The following is a 16,246-nucleotide window of genomic DNA, read 5'->3' as shown; positions in this document are numbered from 1 at the left end:
TTGCTAGATTTCTTAAGGGATCCTAGAAGGAAGATGGATAGAGTATGAATCAATGATCTTCACATGACTAAGCTCTTCTAATTTTCTTAGTTTCTCTCATTTGATTTGATGTTTAACACCTTAGTCTAGGGTTATTTTATCATTGCTTTGTAATTTTATTTGGAATTGATCTTGATGTCATGAGAGATACTTGTTTGGTTGATTGAATTCTTGTGAATTTTCTTAGTTAATTCGGCCATCTATAGAAATATACATAGTCTTATGTTTTTCTATTGATGAATCTCTTGCTTTGCTCGTATATAATCTTGAGGGTAAGGTTGAGACACTAGAGAGAATCCCTATAGTCTTGGGGTTCAATCTAATATTGATTTGCGATGGTTTTCACTAGAGTTTGTCTAACCTAAATACTTAGTCAATATAAAATTAAACTAGAAAAATAACCTATGGACATTAGTTGATGACTTAGGGAATTGAACTTGCTAGATCATATTTCTTAAGATAGTCTTCATAAGGAACTACTAAAAGGCCAAGAAGAGAAATCAATCACTAAAGCCATAAATCTTGATAAAGATAGTGATTCTTCTACTATCTAAACTCAAGGGTTCCACTTTTAATAAAAAGGGTATTTACACTTTAGATTAGATTTTTAGCATTTTAGTTCATTAGTTAGTAACTAACCTCTCTCAACTTTTGGGTAATTTGTCTACTAAATAACTTTATAATTTAATTGAGACACTCACTAGAGAGATGACTTAGGGTTGACCCTATGCTATATTAGGGTTAGAACTAGTATTATTTTGATAGGTGTACGACTAGCCTCCATCATATGCCAAAGACATCTTATGAGTGACTCCATATTTAGTAAGCAAACAAAACAACATATTTTTAAAATGAGTTCCCTCATCACTAATGATTGCCTTAGGTATGCCAAAATGGATAAAAATATTATTTTTCACAAAACACACAATTATGTTAGCAACATTAGTGTGGAAAGCCATGGCTTCAACCTATTTACTCATATATTCAACAGCAACTAAAATGTATTGATGACCTCTAGATGAAACAAAAGGTCCCATAAAGTCTATTCCCTGTATATCAAACAACTCAACCTCAAGGATATTTGATTGAGGCATTTCATGCCTTTTTGAGATGTTACTTGCTCTTTGACATGTATCACAATGATAAATAAGGGCATAAGCATCTTTAAACAAAGTTGACTAATAATAACCACATTGTAACACTTTGCAAGCAATGTGAGAACCACCAAAGTGGCCTCCATAAAGAGTAGCATGATAAGCATACAAAATATCATGTTGTTCATGTTGTGGCACATACTTTCTCAAAATTTGATCAGTACATCTCTTATATAAGAAATGCTCATCCCACACATAAAACTTCATATCATGCAAAAGCTTTTTCTTTTACTATGGTTTTGCATCAAGGGAAAGACTCCACAACCTAAAAAATTCATATAATCTGCATACCAAGCAATTCAACACATTTCATAGCAAACACTTGTTCATCAAGAAAATCATCATTTATTTCATTCACTTCTATCTCATTTTCTAACCTAAACAAATGATTAGCTACTTGATTTTCACATCGTTTCCTATCAATTATCTTAATGCCAAACTCTTGCAATAACAAAATCTACCTTATTAATCTAGGTTTAGACTCTTTCTTATTCATCAAATATTTAATGGCAGCATGATTAGTAAACACAGACACTGTAGCACCCATCAAGTAAGCTCTAACTTAGTCACAAGCAAACATAAGAGCAAGCAATTCTTTTTTAGTGGCAGTGTAATTTACCTGAGCACCAGCTAGAGTCTTACTAGCATAGTGGATAGGATGGAAGATCTTGTTTTTTTATTTGATCAAGAACAGCTCCAATAGTATAGTCACTTGCATCATACATCAGCTCAAAAGGTGGAGACCAGTCTGACGGTGATTTAAGGTATATTGGAAGATCATTCTAGGATCTGGTTTGTGGTAGTACATTGTTGTTCTTATGCCTGTATACTGTGCCACGGCATATGTCACCTATGTCGTGGCACATTGCATAGGTGAGGTTAATCGCTGCTCATGGATTTGCGATAAATGTCTTGTATTATTAAGAATGAGGTTTAATTGCTATGCAAATGTTTTCAAGTTAAATTAGTATCCCATGCTTTTGAAGTCTATAACTCTTATTTATATTTGTTTTAATGGAAAAGTATTTTAGTATTTAAATATAAAACTTAGGATCTCATTTTGGAACAAAAGAATTTCTATTCATCATGGTATACTTTTAATTATGATCATTACATAATTACCAAGATAAGCATAATTAGGATAGGTTAAGTTCAAGTTGAACTTGGAGATTTTACAGTAGGTGTCCTCAAAATCTCTTTTTCATGTCCATTCTTTCCTTTAAGCATCTCTTTCACTTCAGCCATTGAGTCACCCTGTAATAACCTAAATTTTTTTAATAAAATTTAAAATAGGTAATAATATATTTTAAAAGTATTTTTATTAGTTTTGGGAATAAATTTATCAATATGAAGAGTTGGTCTGGTGGAGGCAATGCAGCTACTTACCTAATTGGTCCTGAGTTCAATCCTTTCAAAGACCAAGGGTGAAATTTTTATCATTTTACTTCAGCCTTTATCAAATTATCATTTTACCCATAAAAAAAACTAAAGTAGAGAAGAAGGCAGACACATTTAACGTGGGCCTTTGTTCATTCTTAATCCTTTGTTCCTTCATTCTCTCAATCATTCCAGACTAAGTGAGAGAGCTCATCCTTTCTCTTAAGATCCCTCTGTCCTCTTTCCATTTTTGATCAGGTTGCAGGCAAGCTAGAGAGCGTTCGCTATGGTTTCCTCATTTCTTTTCTCACTGGTTGCTGTAACAGATCAAAATTCCCCTCCTCCTATCATCGCCGGCATCATCTGTGAGAGAAGTAAGTCGCTAGAGAAGAGGTGCACGTATGAGTGTCTTGTAGCTACTGTTGGAGGTTGCTGTTAGCCTCTTATTTTCCTTCTGCCATTGCAGCTGTGTCTAGAAAGCATAAATCTTCCCTCCCCTATTCTTTATCATGTTCTTCTCCTTCCTCTTATGTGTTGATAGTGGTTTGTTGGGGTAAGAAGCTTTAATTTTTCACTTCCTTGTTGCTGCTTGCATGTGATTTTGGGTGGAGCTTGTCAATTTTTTCCTCCATTTTTTTGCAAAACCATGAGTAATGCAAAGTTGGAAATTTGAATTTTCTTCAGTATTAAAAAATTATATATGCTGAATGATTTAAATGAGAGAGCTGGATTTTTTTCAATTATTGATATTAGAAAATTTAGGAAATGAAATTTAAGGAAAAGGAAGTTTGATATTAGTTAGAGGATTTAGGCTCATAAGCTGTTCGATAAAATGCTCCTTAAGAGAGTTTTGCTTGACTTTATGTCTCTAAAATTTCATTAATTATTGTGAGAGGTATATTTAATTTGGGTGTTACAGATTGATGAATTTAGCTTGTAAGTTGCAAGCTAAAGGAATTTGATTATGAATTAGTTTGTAACTACTTAAATTTTTAGGGATAGAATGGTTATTGATAAATTGTTAGATAAAAGATGGAAGGCTAGAAAATTTTAATTGTGTGGTTGGAAATAATGCATTTAGAGTGTTTGATGTAAAGCCTAAGAGAAAATCTTTTCTCAAGTAAATAAATTGGTATGGCTAAGGTATTATAGAGGAGATTAGCGATATGGATGATAATGGTTTGACATTGTTAATTGTAAATTTAATTGGGTTTTCATCATAGGAGTTTATGTAGGAAGTTATTGATATCTTATTGAGCTCTAGATTACTGAGAGTCATAAAGTTAAAATTTTATAAAGTATATTATCGCTTTAAAAAGGCATACTTAGATGCTTGAAAATGATTGGGACAAGAGAATTAAAAGTTACATGTTTTATCAAATGGGTTGGAATGTTGCACATTAGATGTTTGGTAAAAAGCCTAATAAGAAACCTTTATGTGTAACTTGTTGCTAAAACTTGAAGTTTTATTATTAATTATGGTTGAGTGAATTCTCGTAAAGAGAGACTTGTTGGTTCAAAAGTAAAGTTCATTAAGATCTTATGATATATTATAGAGTGGTTGTGAAAAGGGTAGCTCAATTGGAGTTGTAAGAAATGAGTTTTGAGCTTTGAAGGCACTACAGGTAAGTGGATAGTGTTCCAACTAATTTTTCAATAGAGATTTCCTTTACTACAATAATACATTTTTATGCAAATTGTTTTAGTAAAAATGATGTGGTTATTGAATAGTCTATTTATTAAACTTTTTTATTTTGTGAAATTACCTTTTATCAGTTTTGAAATTTTAATTAATTAATAAATATAAGTTTGGACTTTGATTATAAGATTTCATTCTATCGAATATTGGATTGATACAAAGAATGATTCGTGTGAATTTGACTTTGAAAATGAAAACTTTATTTATTACTGATAATTTTCTCGCGTGTTTGAAATTGGATTTGAAAGGGACTTATTACAGAACATTGGTTGCTAGCAACAGTTCTGTTAGCCCTTGGCGTGCCATGGTTATGATTAGCTAGTTCGACTTCGTGAGCATCACACTCACGTTTGTTATTCGTAGGTTTCATACCTGCGTTTGATTTCATGACTTTAAGCTACGTTTGGTTACTTATCTTCATGGACTGTGTGTCCACATTTGTTTTGTGGCTTCGGCTGTGTTTGGTTATTTACCCTCATGGACTGTGTGTCCATGTTTGTCTTCATAGCACAAGCTGCGTTTAGTTACTTACGTTCATGGACTGTGTATCCACATTTGTTAATCATTTTGATAAGTCCTTATAATTATGAATCTGATTATTTAGTGATTGTGTATCTCATTGGTTTTTTATTTAGTAATTTATTTACAAGTATTTATTTTATTTATGTGACTTCTTAAAATCAAGTGATATTAACATTTGCTATAATAGTTCAATAGTTTAAGATTTTATTCAAAATTTTATAGAGCCATTTTATTCTGAAGTTTATACATTTTTATGGAAATTATTGTCTCTTTAACTTACATGATTATTTCAAACTTTTCTTTTTATTCATGTTAAATTATTTATTGTTGGGACGTTATTTACTAAAAAATTATTTTGGTCTCAGATAGCATAATTGACGCTGTATGTCTTGTTTACTAATGATAGATGTTTGTGAAACAAAATAGAGGCTTGTTCTGTAAATATGTCCTATTTATGTAAATATTAAATTTATGTATTATGTCATGAGATATATGATTAGGTGCTCCACATAACTTGTAATAAGAGTCCTTAGTTTATTATATATTTTGTCTACTGGATAGAAGGAGCAGAGCACCTAATTGACATAATGTTTAAGGAAAATTTTTGTGATACAGAATTTTTGAAAAATCCTATTTACAGAAGAGGTTCTGTCAAAATTTTACACAGTGTTGAAATAATTATTATAATGATTAGTATCAATAGTGTTAAAATGTCAATGTAAAATTGATTACATTTTAATTAAATGAAATAAACCTTGAATTTGTGGCTTATGAGGTATGTGATGTGGTTCACATCCTGTGTCGGTCACCCCCTATTTTTGGGGCGTGACACACCCAAACTAATCACTTGTTCTTTTAGGACATCAATTTCATAATTGTAAAATTCTTGTTGTCTTTCCAAGCACATAATGAGCACCTTAGACAGAGTCTTGAACTAACTTCCAACTATCGAATGGTGGGAGTACCAACATTAGGCATTTTTACATCCTCATTATTTAGTATTGAAGCACTAGGATCTAGTCTTCTCCTCTATAAACTAAAGGTGTAAGCATATGAGGTTGGATCCACAAAGGATAAATGTAAAGTCTCCTATATAATCTAGACTTTACCAATCTATACACACACTACCACACAATAACAATACAATATTAGACTTATAGCCCTTAATTTTATTTTTAAAATGCGAGATCCCAACGTTATAGAAAATATGTTCAAATAATAAGGATAATAGAGGCGCAAACTCACACCTAGCAAACATGATAAACAACCAATCACTCCTCCTAAACTAGGGCCATGCACCTCAACTCACACTACATGTGCCGTAGCATGTGACATAGAGCAACGTGACCTTTAAGACTTCCTAGCCTTACACAGAGTAGGGCCGCAACTCCCTATCCTAGTCTAGGTTACACTTGCAGATGCAAATGCACAAGCCACTTCGCATACATCTCAAATGTGACTCACACACCTACATGCATATTCCTTTCACAATACTGCTATTCTATCAATTCATAAAACACAAAGCATTCAACTATATAAAATACTTGTAAATAATTTCACAAACTAATAAGTAAAAGGGTTACTCCAGTTATCTTTTACCCTTATTACCAAGGGTTACTGTTTTCACATTCAACTCCTAAGGGTGTATATTCCCACAAGCAACTCTCAAATGGTCAATCTACATAAGGAACATTCCTTAATCAATTCTCAACATTTAGCACAAGCACTAATTTTGCTGAGCCAAATTCCTTAATATACAAAAAAACTCAATTAACACCTCTTGAATTCATATTATCCTTTCTCTATAGTCATTTACTGTTTAAGTTATCTAAATGACCAAAGCACCCTCCTAACTCACTTGTTCACCAATTTCTCCATTTTTGACTTGATAAATTAGCTTATTTATATCTATATCCTCAAAGTTCAACCATTAAACTTTAAACTATTTGTAAAACCTTAATTTCACACTTGAAAAACCCTTTTTAAACCTTTTCCTTAGATTATAACTCCTTAAAACTTCTTGAGTCAATTTCTCTACTGACCAAACTTAAAGAAATTAAGATAGAAATGTAGTACAAGGTGGTACAAAACTTACCCAACAAGTCACCAGTTGAAGCAAACTTCTAAACATTGAATAATTGATGCCCTAGTAAAGAAACCTCCTTCTCACCCCTTAAATGCATTTTCCTTTCTTTCTTCTTCTGATTTCATGAATTAAAGACGTCAAGTTTAAGTAAAATCTATGCCATATGCTATGGCATGCAGCACATGTTGCGGCACATGGTACAGTAAGACTAATCTCATTTATGTTCACACGTTATGATTCAAATCGCGATTCTACTACTTGAGCCTATTAACATACCATTCAAATAAAATAAAACATTAATCCATCATCCAAAACCATAATCAATCTACTAATTATTAATTTACCTATAATTAACAATTAGTCTCCTAGATTAAAATTCAGGATGTTACAATAAGGCTTCTCCTTGTCCTTCCCTTTCAACCAGTAACTTCATTTTCTTAAGAGTGGTATTTCCCATTATGTCAAACTCAGTAGTAGAGAGTCCCTCCAAGGACATGATCTTCTTTTCATCTAAAATGTTGAGATAAGAGATCTATATGTACTTGCTTACTAGTTCATTGATGGTCCTGAGTGACCAAATTCTTCATTTTCTCTAGTATGATTGTAGTTGGGTTGATCTTGAAGCCTTTCAACATTGTTGTCATATAAGTAAGCTCCTCATAGTTTAAGGAATTAAGTCTAGACTTCTTACACAAGATAAATTTGGTGAGAATATGATGAAGAATCCTATAAAGTAAAGGCATTGCTGCTGTCTTGGTCACTGGTTCATCAGTAAATTCTAATGTTAGCAAAATGGCTTTGAAAATTATTGGCTTTGAGAATTCAAACCCCGTGAGCTTCAACATTGAGCCATCAGTAAGTAGACCCAAAAGCTTAATCAAATACTCCTATGTGATGTCAAACTCTTGGCCTGTGACCTTTACTCAAAGCCTTTGGTTATCATCAGACACTCTCATAAAGCTACAAAATGCTATAATGACTTCTTCAAACATGGGGAAGTTGAGTTCCAGTAAATTCTTTTAGGGAGCCACTATTTTCTTTACATCATAGTTATTGTCTTCAAACTCTTTAAAGTTGACACATGCACTAGCTCAATTCAAGTTCCTTGCACATTTTCTCCCATCATACTTTGATAACTCCATTATACAAATCCTTATGTTTTCTTCATTTCACTTTTCACACTAGCTTCTCCTAAATTAGGATTGCTAGAGCTTCTCATCTATGAAAGAACCCCTTTTAGGGTTCTGTCAAATAACCCTGAGATAGGAACTTGTGAATGTTTAGGATTAGAAGTAGAGACTAGAGGCTTAGTAATTTACCCCTTTTAGACTTAGCTTATGTAGGCTTCGAAGACTTTAGGATAGAAGTATCGCCTTGTTTGAAGTGAGGGAGAGTAGAATCATCAACAAATGTGGGTTCTTCTTGAATCTTCAACTTCTTTATAGAATCTTCTTCTTTTTTCTTGCCTTCGCGAATTGCTTAGACTTTTTCAAAACCTCTATTTGATTGCTCATTGTAAATGTGCTTTTGACTTGATCTACACTTTTTCACTACCACATCTATGTCTTGAAAGATATATTGCAAAGTAATCCCTTGAATAATAAGGGACTTCTCTGTAATCTTTCATTCAAGCCATCTTCTTTCTTGAATGAGACATTTAAAGAAATAAAGAGTGATCTTGAGTAGTTCATAGGTTGAATTTGTAGAGGGGTTTTGGTCAAGTAACTATTAGAGAGAGATTCTTAGAGAGAGTTTAGCTAATTTGGTGAAACGATTGAGATTTAGTTTAGAGGATGAGAGCTTTATAACAATTGGGTTCAAAATAGTGAGGATTAACTAAACAGAGGACCCTAAATAAAGTATCTTTATTCTAGTATAGTTACCTTCTATAGCAATGTAAACAACTAGCCGTTGTAATATTAAATGAAAAGTAAATGCATAAAAAAATGAAACGTTTTCTTGTTATAGCAATGAAGGAACAACTATTTTGGTACAAGAGATGAGTGCTCATTTTATTAATATTTATATATTTTCCTCCCATCATTTAGTTATAAGATAAAAAGGAATTTTGATATAAAATCTACTTAGATTCTTCCTTTTTATTTTGTAGGAAAAACAAGTTAAATTAAAGAAATAAAAAGATAATACATAATTATCTAAGGAAAAGGAAGGAAACAACAAATCTCATGTGAGTGTAGGAAAAGACAAAAGATTATGGGAGATGCAAAGCTATTGGACATGATTTTTTAAGAAGGAAAAAAAAAATATTCCCCTTGAATTATGAATATCCGTGTGCAAACAAGGTCAATAGAGACATGATCGTGCATAGACGAGCATATAAGGAGGAGAGTTCTTTACCTTCATTTTTGCTGTGTATGGATAGGAATTCACTATGCATGACGCTTGCAAACAATAGAAATAAGAAAGAAAAAATATAATTTAAATATTTTAAATTAGATATCATCATATCTAATGAGATAAGGCATGATCTGGACATATTCTAAGCCTATATGGTTGATTTATTATAAATAAGCCTCCTAAAAGCCTCTCAACACATCAAGCCTCATATGTTAAGGCTAAGAGGCATATTACGGAGTCTGAAAGAGTCTTCCAAGCTAGGAGCTTTCTTTTTTCTTTTGATCCTTTTTATGTCCTTTATCTAGGATTGTAGTTTTGACTCTTTAAGTTCTTGCTAAACTCTCAATCAAGGTAGGGAGTGGCCTGGTTAGGTTGGATTTTATTCTTTATTTGGTTTTAATTATTTTTCTTATTGAACATTGAATTTTGTCTATGAAATTTATATTTGGTTTTATATTTATTCTCTCATTTTAATTACTTTTTATATATGTGGCTAGCATATAGATTGTTTATAGGTGATTTGATAAACTGAAAGGTGAAAAACTTACCTAGACATAGAGAGATAAACATAGATAACTAAATTAGAAATAATTTAGGAGTTTTTGGTGGCTTATATTGTAGCTTTAAGGTTTAGTTAGAGAGTAGAATTTAGTGAGAGCTAGATTTAACTCTAACTAAATACATCATAATTTACTGAAAGGTAATTAAAACACCTTAGAAACGATTGTCACTATAAAAGAAGGGGAAATAGTTAATTGAATTAGGATAATCTATCCTCGTTGGTGAATCCTGATCCCTAACATTTATTTGACTGGTTGATTCATCATTATTATCACATTTGTTGTTTTCTTATTTAATTTCTTTATTTAATTATTTAATATAAATCTCTTTTCAAAACTTTTATTTATTTTTTTAAACAATAAAGATTACTATCTTCCTTTAGGTTCAACTCAGAATATACTTTAAATTTTTTTCTATATCGATATTGTGCACTTGCGAGGCTGATCAATAAGCATGGGTTATACCCCCAATAGGCACTTTATTTTCAAATAGGCTCTTGATTCCTCTCTAATGCTTATACCAGTATAAGTGGGGTTATACTAGTATAAAGAACTTTATACCCCTAATAATGATGTTCCTTCAGAATAGGTTGACTTCATCTTCATTCTTCACTTGTTCTTCATTATACCTGTATAGTTGGTGTTATATCGATATAGCCATAGATAAATGGCAATTTCATATATTTTTATCCTTTTAATTTAGACTTTTAAATATTTATTTGAGGCTAATTGAGTTTAATTGGATATTATTTGATTTTTTAGCCAATATTCAATTTTTGAATTTTAACTAAATCTTGAATTTTAAAATATCAATGATATTTTTTATATTTTTGCATAGTTGCTATTTAATTTATTTTATTTGTGCATATTTTTTGAACCTAATTTAGAAGATATTAATGAAGATTATTTTGAATAGAAGAATATGGCCATGATTGATGATTAAGTCAAGAATTAATTACAGAGACTTTGCTTATTTTTATTTGAGTTTTTTAGTATAGATTTCAATTAGGGTTCTTGAGGATAGTTTTGTCATTTTAGTAAATTATTAAGTTTTATATATAAGAAGAGACACAGCATATGAGGATGACTTTTTAATTGAGAGGAGGAATAGAAATAGGGAGTAAACTATAGAGGCACTCATGCGAAGTCGCGTGCAAGGGCGATCGCTCTTTTCCATTCAATAATTCCTGATGGCTTCTTCTCCTCTCATTTTCACCTATTGATGTTTGATATTTAGTTTTATGGAGAGCTAATTTTCTTGGTGTAATCAATGACAAACCATGATCGTAAACTTTAATCAGAGTCTTTGATATTTAAGGAAGATTTTATTTTACATTCATTCTACATTGCTCTTCTTTTTCTATCTCTAAATTTTATAATTTAATTGCTATTGCTGATTAGAGTAGTTTTGTTGCATGATTTTTATGTTACATATTTTATCTGAGGTTTTGCTTGCTATAATCGATTGATATAGTAGCATAAGAGTAATTTGGCCTAGCTTGAGTGATTGTTTGTGCTTTGTTTCTTGTGTGGTCAATAGACATAGCTATTAGGTTGTGGGTTGAGGGAGATTTTACTTAATCTATAACTTAATTTTTTGTTTAATTCTTGAATGATAATTTGAAAAATATATAATAAAATTAGAATAATAAAGTTAAATAAAATTAATTTATTTTGTGGATGAGGAAGATTAAGCTTAGTTGATTGAGTTGTGATTGATTGCGCTACTTATGTTTAGCAATTTTCTCAGTTGAACTTGCTTTATTTATTTAATTTTAATTTATTTTTTAAAATTAATTTTGTCATAAAAAAAATCTCCCCATTATTTAGTTATTCATAATCATAATTCAAGTATTTAATTCATTGACTCTAACAGAGTCAACTTACATTGCACTTTACTATAAATCTAGTTTTATTAATTTTGGTGCTATTCGATAGTAGTGTCAAAATTTTGGCGCCATTATCAGGGAGTCAAAGGTGTTAACTTTTTTGGTTTGGTTAGTTTTTTTTCCTTTCCTTGTTTTTCTCATTTTTCCTCATTTTTGGATTTTTTTCAGATTTAGTGTTTTATTTTTCTTTGCTTGTTTTTGGTATTTTCATTGATTTTATTGGTTTATTGGTGTAACAAGATCTTTGCAAGACAAATTAACTGGTTTGATCTCTAAGTTTGAGAAAACTTGTCCAGTAACCGTAAGAATCAAAAGCACCATAAAATTAAGGATAGCGCGATTTATGAAATTTTGTCTGAATTAATTGATAGTGTTATTAATGATTATGAATCTGATGTTGAGTCTACAATTAAGTTGGAAAACATGGTTGAAAATAATAATGATAATAAGACAATTAAAGAATTGGTTGTTCCTAATGTGCACTATCAAAATTTGTGTATTCAATATCCTAATTAAGATGCAAAAACTAGTTTTGAATTGAAATCACTAGTTTAGTATATTTTCTACCTAAATTTTATGGTCTTGTAAGAGAGGACCTAAACAAGCACTTGAAGGAATTTTATATTGTGTGCTTCGCCATAAAGCCTCAAGGAGTTTCAGAAGAGCATATCAAATTGAGGTTTTTTCCTTTTCATTAGATGGAGTGGCAAAAGATTGGCTATAATATCGATAACCAGGTGCCATTACCTCTTAGGATCAAATGATGCAATTATTCTTGAAAAAATTCTTCCTTGCCTCTCCCGCAGCAGCAATTAAAAAAGATATTTATGGGATTTGTCAAATGACTAGAGAAACATTTCATGAATATAAGGAGAGATTTAAGAAGATGTGCAAGCTGCCCACACCATTAAATACGTGATCAGCAGCTGATTCAATATTTTTATAAAGGTTCTTACTAATAGATAGGTGGTTTGTTGATGCCACAGTTAGTAGTGCTTTGGTAGAACTTATTCTAGCTGATGCCATAAATCTTATCTTTAAGATGGCACAAAATTCTCAACAATTTATTACACGGGCTAATTCAAGTAGTTAATTCATTAACTCTTAAAGAGATGACCTAGATTGCACTTTACTGCAAAATCTAGTTTTTATTAATTTTGGCTATTCGACAATTGTGCCAAAATTTTATTAATATAACCAAATAGCTTTCATTGTTCCAGAATAAATAACTTATCCTATAAAACTCAATAAACACATTAGTTTTGGTATAGCTTTGCTTATACCAATATAAAGAACTTTATACCTAAATAAACAATTTCACTTCAAAATAAGAAACAGAGACTTGCAAATCAACCTAAGAAATTCCAATGCTAAAGTTAATCTTTGATTCAAAATAAATTTAAAACACAAATTAAGTTAGAAATACTTGCAACTCATTGGGATTTAACAAACCCAATTATAAAGACTGTGAGCAATAAAGTCTCGAAGCAATGCATTCTGACTCTATTAATTATTGAGACTATGTTTTGCTTCTTGCTTGTCGAAGAGACAAGTGAGCCACCAAATAAGTGACAAATCCCACTCATACTCTTTCTCTTTGTTTTACAATCTCCAAAGTTTGCATTAGAATACCGAATCAAGAATTCACTTTTCTCTTTTAGGACACCATAATCTTAATATGTTAGTATCCTTAATGTATTAAAAGACTCTCATCATAGCTATCACATAATATTCCTTTAAGGTTGATTGAAACCTTGCATAGAGACCCATATTGAGGGATATATCAAGATGACTTGTTGTCAAATATAAGAGAGATCTAATTATCCCTCTATATGAGTTACAGTTATACTTCACTCCTAAAGCATCTTCATCTATCTTAATGATTGAGTTTATTGGGGCCTCTATTCCATTAACTTGATCCATACTAAATTTCTCGAGCATCTCTGTTAGATACTTAGTTTGGCAAATGAAAATTTCATCTTTCCTTTACTTGATTTGCAGACTCAAGAAGAAATTCAATTCTCCTATCATTGACATTTTAAATTCTTTTACATTAACTCAGACAACTCTTTACAAAGATATTTGTCAGCAGCATCAAATATTATATAGTCAACATAAATCTCTATAATAAGTAAATGATTTTTTTTTATTTTAATAAATAGAATAGTATCAACTTTACCTTGATTGAACCTTTTTTGTAAAAGGAAATAGCTCAATTGGCTATACCATATTTTGGGTTCTTGCTTAAGTCTATAAAGTTCCTTCTTAAGCTTCTATACTGCATCAGACTTTAGTAGATCTTCAAAACTAGGTGGTTGCTCAACATACACTTCCTTAAGGATGTACCTATTAAGAAATGCACTTTTCATATCCATTTGATATGACTTGATGTCATTCACAGTAGTATAGGCTAGAAGCAAACAAGTTTCTTTCAATGTTGCAACTCAAACAAAGTCTCCTCATAATCTATTCCTTCTTCTTAGTTGTATCCTTTAGTCATTAAATGAGATTTATTTCTGACTATAATTCCTCCTTCATCAAGTTTGTTTGTCCTAATAACATGATGATCTTTGGGTTAAAATTCTAAATTTTTAATCCATAATTTAGAGTAAGTAACTAATGGTTTATTTAGTTAATTAGGGTGATTAGAAGATAATTATAGAGTTTGGATAGCCATTTGGGCCTATTGCCCTATAAAAGGCTTAAAAAGGGGTTAAAGATGCTATTGGGCTTATATTTTTAGGCTTAAGTGATCCTTCCTCTTTTGGACAATTTGCCATAGTGGATGGTGCAATTCGCCTTGGCGAACAATGCGAAATTTATTATCCTGATGTTGCTGTTTGGATTGACAGATTTTGAGTGATATTGAGAAAGAACTGAAGAGAAAGGTGTTAGAGCTTTACTAAGGTTATTTTGTAGAGAATTTTTGAAGGGTTTTAGAGCCCTTAAAGCCTTGGGTAAGCCTCATATACTCTTATTTTACCTCTTTTTTATACATTTTCTACTATCTTTAGGATTGGGAATTTAATATCCAAGCCTAAGCCTAAGTTCTAACCATTCCTAGGATGTTAATGAAGTCTTTGGAAATTATTATGTGCTTCCCCACCTAGGTTTTGGTTGTTGGTAGCTTTAAATGTCAATAAACAAAGGTTTCGAGTAACCCTAATGCTAAATAATTAAGTTTAAGCTAATGAGGTTAATTAATAATGTTTCCTAAGCTTAATGGGAGTTAAATATGTTAATAGAATTTTAGGGTTGGTTGTGCTTAATCATGCTTAATAAAAATTTAAGGCCTTAACTGTGATTAAGGTTAATTAATGACAATTAGTCATTAATGATGTCTATAAATTATTAGTTGTAAGTTGACTACTTCAGAGCTCATTGGGCTTATCAAGAAACTCCTTTAGAATCTAAAGCGTACTCTTAGGGTGGTAACCTAAAGGTAGAAGCAAACGAGAGTTAAGTTGTTATAGATAATTGTTGTTTGCAATTACAAGTTGTATGTTACCGATTACGATGACAATGATGATTTGGATACATAAGCATGTTGGTAGCGATTGTTTTGAATCATGTGATTTATGGTTATGAGCTTGTTTGATGATGAAATAAAATGGTATGAACACTACTACAAAATTACGGGAATGCATGTTTTTGGCCTAAAGCGCTCCTGCAGGGGTGGCCTATAAGAGCACTTTTTAAAAAAGCTCACCCTTACAAATCATGATAGAGTTCTCCTATAGATGAAAATACGAGCATACGAGAGCACTAAAGAAAAGAGTGCTCCCGTATGCCTACATATATGAGAGTGCTCACACAAAGAGCGCTCCTGTGTACTTCTTACAGGAGCACTCTATTTTTTAGCACTCCTATATGTAGTTTTTTATTTTGTTTTATTTAAATTTTTTAAAACTTCCTATGTTTTAAAAATGACTAATCTCAATATCAAAAAATAATCCAGAAATAAAATTGTTAAATGTAAAAATTTGTATACAACGAACTTGAAAATAAAAACTACTTCAATCTCCTAACCAGTCTAATCTCTAGCTATTCTAACAAATGAAACTATTGGTATTTTTCTAATACTAAAAGCTAGTTACCTATCATAAATAATCAATTATATATTCTGACCATTCTTCAATTATATCTTCTATTTGCTCTATGGTAAAATGTGAGGATTTTGCTCCCACAAAATACTATATGAGAAATAAAAGCAACGTATAAGTAATTAACTAACATTATATTAATTTAATTTTAAAACATTTGGCTTACATTCTTAGAAATGATCAACTCTTATTGTGTGATTACTTCTCTCATAAACTTCATCATATAAGTATCCACACTCCTGACCTTGTATCTATATAAGTACCCATAGAACAATAAAAGATATTATTATTCAAATAAGATAGAAACAAATTCCTACTTAATTACTAATACTTTAGGCATGAAATTATATATATAATTTTGATTTGCTGATGAAAATTTAGCAGAGTCTCCCTTATAACTTAGACATTCCAAATTTTTTTAAAAATTTTACATCAATTCAGAACAGCATATTCAGAAAA

Source organism: Prosopis cineraria, unplaced genomic scaffold (genome assembly GCF_029017545.1).
Source record: "Prosopis cineraria cultivar Desert tree isolate PC_DT_omini unplaced genomic scaffold, ASM2901754v1 PC6, whole genome shotgun sequence".
NCBI lineage: Eukaryota > Viridiplantae > Streptophyta > Magnoliopsida > Fabales > Fabaceae > Prosopis > Prosopis cineraria.
This window is presented reverse-complemented; position numbering follows the sequence as displayed.